The 5,335-nt window shown below is 32.8% G+C and overlaps 1 protein-coding gene across 1 annotated transcript in view; it reads left to right on the forward strand.

Moving 5' to 3' along the window:
- The window catches only part of LOC147908256 (uncharacterized), a 75,920-nt gene that overhangs the window by 65,354 nt on the left and 5,231 nt on the right, over positions 1–5,335 (forward strand). The gene's annotated exons all lie outside the window — the stretch shown is intronic.

Raw genomic sequence — 5,335 nt, forward strand, 5'->3', positions numbered from 1 at the left:
GGGTAAGAAGGTTGGGGCCCCCCTGTCTTTCAGAGAGTTTCTCCAGTCGTATCTGCCATCGATGTTGAGCGAAGAAGACGACGCGGCCGCGGGTCTCGACGCAGAAGAGCCTGCGGTAAATCCAAGACCTATAAAACGTACAAAACAGACGTACTTCTTTCTGAGAAGAAGCTACCGCGCCGCCATGAGCGTATCGCGGATCACTCGCTGCCAAATGCCAATTATCTTTACTCGCCGCTGGCAATTAAGATGTGCCGCGCTTGGACGGGCGCCGAAGAAGAAGGGACGCGCGATATCGGCGGCTAAGGGACGAAGAAGCGTATTACAATTTCGTCGAAACGGCCATGTGAGTCGTCCCGAGACGATCATAATAAGATAAGACGTCAATCAGTAGAATATATTCATTATAATTACTCGTAATGGATAATTAGTGCTAAGTAATATAAATATAATTTGTCGCAAAAAATATATCGCAAGTTCTCGCAAGATTTATTGAAATGCATTTATTGAAATGCACAGGAAGAACGATTTTGCTAAAGTATTTAAAAATTTAATAAATCTAAAAAAAAATAATTTTGTTTACTCATCAAAAATAATTATGTAGAAAATTCAAGCACGATGAGCAATGCTGTAAACAAAATTTTAATTTTAGCAATCAGTTTAAGTGTCTTATGTCTGTTTTTACCAATGTAATTTAATTTTAATCTCAGCTCAATTAATTCTTAATCTTCCTTTAGTTTTAAAAATTAAAAAAAAAATGAAGAGTAAGTTGAACTAAGATTAAAGTTAATCAACTGATAGAAATAAGCATTACACAATCATTTTGATGGTCCAATGAAATATTTTATTTTCAGATTTATATCCTAGATTTTTAGATACTTTGATAAAATTCTTTCTGTATGTCCATTTTTCTACCGATATAATATAATTTTAATCTCAGTTTAATCTACTCTTTCTACCTTTTTCTGATTCTTAGAAAGAGATAAAAAGGAAGTCGACGAAGATTAAAGTTAATCTACATTGGTAGAAGTGGACATTAGAAAACAACTGCGCGTCGCGCGACGAAAGATTAAAATTCCTGGACGCGAACCCCCTTTGGTCCTTACTGATAAGCATGTATCGGCGCCCTGCTATGTACCTAGGTGCATGATTTATCGGTATCTACTGCGTAATTACCATGGTAACGCCACGATAAATCGCTACTCGTATTTAACTTGCTATTGACCACGCATCATGGTAAACCAACCCTTCGTCTCTATGGGTATGCGGCCTCGTCTAGTTTCACACGTGGTGGGGCCTTAATGTGTACCGAAAGGGCGATCGATTAGATTGCTGTACAATCGCGACTTCGCCCTCTCCGTACTTGTGGAAGAACAACGAAGAACGAAGAGGTGTCATCTTTAACGACCGGAAAACGACTGCGTCGCGACCTCTCAGCCAATTTAATTGATAATTTCAGCGTAGATGTAAGTGGACGAAACTTATCTCCGCGGTTATTATCAGAATTATTCTTAAAACGGCCTAATTGCCGCGCTAATTAGAGCGGCTATCGTCATGTCAGCTGATAAGCCTTCGATCCTTTTTTATCTACTAGATAAATATTACATACATTCATACATATATGTACGTATAAAAAAAATATATTATATATATTGAATCATGAGACGCAAGTCTCATCACGTAAATCTTTCCTACAAGATATCTCAATCGAAGCTACGAGACATAGAATGACATTAATTCATTAAGTAATGCTCCGAGGTAGTAAAGCTTCTTTGTATACATATGATTCTATTTACGTCGTATGTTTTTTTACGTATAAATGATACTCTTAATCGTTGAGATGATAACAATATTTAAAAATATATATTTATTCGGAATAAAATGATAATATTAATGATTCTTACGCTGTTTCGTGTCTCACGACTTTGATTTGATTTTGTGATGAATTTTTCGCCAGAAATATCGACGGTGGGCTCTAAGACTCTTCTACAATCACAATAACACACGCGTGCCGTGAGGCGAGATTTCGATGAATGGATAGATAGAAGGAGGATATATAAAGCGAGGATAAAACTCGCTGATAAAACGTAGCACAATCTGGAACAGCTGTAGGGGTTTACAACTCTTTATTCTGCAAGACGCTGAATGCCCGAACTGTCGAAAATTTTATCGATATATTATCGTGTTCGCTCAAATATTTATTTATCGTACGAAATGTCATCGCACTCGATCGGTCCGAGAACGTACCCCCGCAGGAGGGAAATGTCCTTTATTCGATTGAGCGGAATACTCAGGATGATTGATGAAAAATGTAAATCTAATCGATTAATACATTTTTATGCGAATTTTATAACAACTAAGTTGAGGTAATAATATATTTTACGATAACAAAATATTTGACATTCATATATTCAAGAAATTCATATCTCGTATTTAGTGTTAATGATTTTTGTTTCATGTCATTTTTATCAAGTATAATTCAGTCTAAAATAATATTTCGGTCATCCAACATTTAATAATAATAATAATAATAATATATTTTAAGCATTTAACTCCAATTAACTTAATTGGTGATTAATTAGCCAAATAATACTTGTACATTTTATCAATACAGATGGAACTCTTGAATCTTTTTTTTTTGTTATTTAAGGAAAAGTCCAAATTAAAGATGATGAACTATTTGAAATTTTGCTTTAAAAACTTTGTTATTGAATTAATCGATTACGTTAGTTATTAAGTAATCCAAGTTTGATCGAAGCCATTCATAAAAAAAAATAGAATATACAACTTGTGAGTTCCATTAATTGTAAAACACAAAATTTTTTTTTTTAATTTAAATTTCTCATTAACAAATTTGTCATTAATACATTTTAAACATCTTGTTGGCAACTTTATTATGATACCATTTTGAAACTCATAAAAATATAGAAAGAGAGAGAAGGGAGAGAGAGAAAGAAGAGATAGGCATGAATTCTACGATTTCCAGGAACTGACACCCGGAAGTCATTCGATGTTAAAGACCAACCATATTCCAGTAAATCGAATATACATATCATATATGCACGACGAAATTAAAATAGATAAAGCGTATAAATGGCGACTCTTTCCGACACCCAGCTGCTATACTTCAATGGGCGGTACTGTCGCGTTTGCGTTACGATTGTTTCTTCCACTACATCGTTCTCGTCCTGTTCATGGAATTCTATCGTGCCAAAGGGTCAAGAAAACGCCGTTTCCGTCGTTTGTTCCGTTTTGTTGCCCGCTCTCATCGGTGCTTTATCGAAATCCCGATGTCTGACAACGACTATGAGGAAAAAAATCAGACGGCCGTACGATGATATAGCGGGATGGAAGGACTGACTCTCGTCAAGCTCATCGGTCTCTTCTTTCGCCGAGAGATGACGAGGAGAAATAAAAGTCAAAGTCGAGTTGATCTAACCCAACGAAACTCATCGTGGACGATCGCCGCGAGTTACTGACTTATTTTCACCATGGAATTGTCCACTCTAAATTTAGCTCTAAACTTCGCATAACTCGGTAGAAAAGTAGACATTAAAATTATAATACAAATATATTAGGTGTTGGAATTAATTCGTAGCGTTTTTAATGAAAGAATGTTATTTATTTCACATGAGCATTAAAAAATACATTAATGAAAGTACTTCCCATCACTTGTAAAACGCTACGAATTAATTCCAACACCTAATATATATATATATTCTAAGGAAAATGTAGAATTCGCAAATTATATATAAACAAGAAAAAACTCAACAACCTACACCGAAAGATTAACGGTTTGCGCTAAAATATCTAAAAATTTAGCTTAATAATATATAAATGCAGATTTGAAAATAATTGTTTGAACTATCAAATAATTACGTAGGATGTTTGTTGCTAGAATAAAATTATTTGCAGCATTGTTCATAATATTTGAGATTTCTACGTGATTATTTTGATGATCCAATAAAATTATTTTCAGATCGATGTACCTATTTAATTTGAGCTACATTTGTAGATATTTCAGTAAAACTGTTCATTCCATGTAATTTCTATCGAATAAATAATAATTATGACAATGAGCTTAGAAATAATATGCAAATTATTCATAAATGAAATGTAATTTAATTCTCTAGAACTGATAATGATTAGATCTATTAGATCTAATCTATTATAAATGTTAAACAATTCAATTTTCTTTATGTTACATCTGCTAATTTTTATTCTTATTAAAATATATTGTATTCATACTTTTTTATACGTTATATTATTTTGCTTTCTTAAAATTAATTAATGTCATTTAATTAATATAAATTAAATAAGTCTTATATACTCAGCGTTAGTAACTGTGTCATTTTTTTTTTTATGTCAGTTCCGGAAGGTTAATTAACAGAAGTATTGAATTTGGAAATCTATGAAGATTTTCTCGTCTAAACTAAGTAATAATTTCTATTGAGTCGTACGTATCAGAAATATATACGTGCACCTTCTCTATTTTTAATCTCTTAGACGCGGATAAGTGGCATAAAAAGTCGTGACATTCCCACGTTCCTCGTCGGTTAGATTTCGATAAGCCCCCTGTTTGCTCGAACGAAAGAATAGTCCGTTCGCGGTTTTCGGGCCATTAAAAGGGGAAAGTAAAGGGCTCAACAAATATTTGAGGTTCGTTGTTACACTGCGTGTGACCTAGTCTGCATACTATTTCATTTCGCTATGCGTGTATCGTTGCAAATATCACTTGAAAAAGCGAGAAAGATAAGACTCCACATGTAGACCTCAGTCATGGTCCTGCAAATTTGGCTGGATTTACTAAGTCTTTTAGTACAAAATTCTTTGTATCTTTAAAAATTTAATTTCTTTACAATTGAAAGATTATATCATGATTAATCGAGAAAGTTGTGATCAAACGAATATCCTAAACAAATTTATAAATTGAAATGATTCATCATTAAGCAGAACGTTATAAATTAAAATGAAACATGTGATGAAGTGAGATAGCAATATTTTTACGTAACGTAATAATATATTTAAAATAAATATTATATATTTAACATAAAATATTTAAATAATATATCTAAATAAAATGATATATTTCGGGCCTAAATAACACAAAAAATTCATATAAACGTTTGTTTTATCTGAAATCTTATTTCCAAATCACAAATGTCTTCATATTTTACTAAATTTAATTACACACTGAGCCTAGCTAATTCTATGGTATACTGTAACAATAAATAGATTTACTATAACAATTTGTAATATAACTTTAAAAATGTATAAAAAATATCGGAACAATTTCCGGGAAGTTAGGAGCGAGAGGGGAATTAAATACGACAGA

This window comes from Acromyrmex echinatior, chromosome 10, assembly GCF_024713525.1.
Source record: "Acromyrmex echinatior isolate Ae372 chromosome 10, ASM2471352v2, whole genome shotgun sequence".
NCBI classification, from domain to species: Eukaryota; Metazoa; Arthropoda; class Insecta; order Hymenoptera; family Formicidae; genus Acromyrmex; species Acromyrmex echinatior.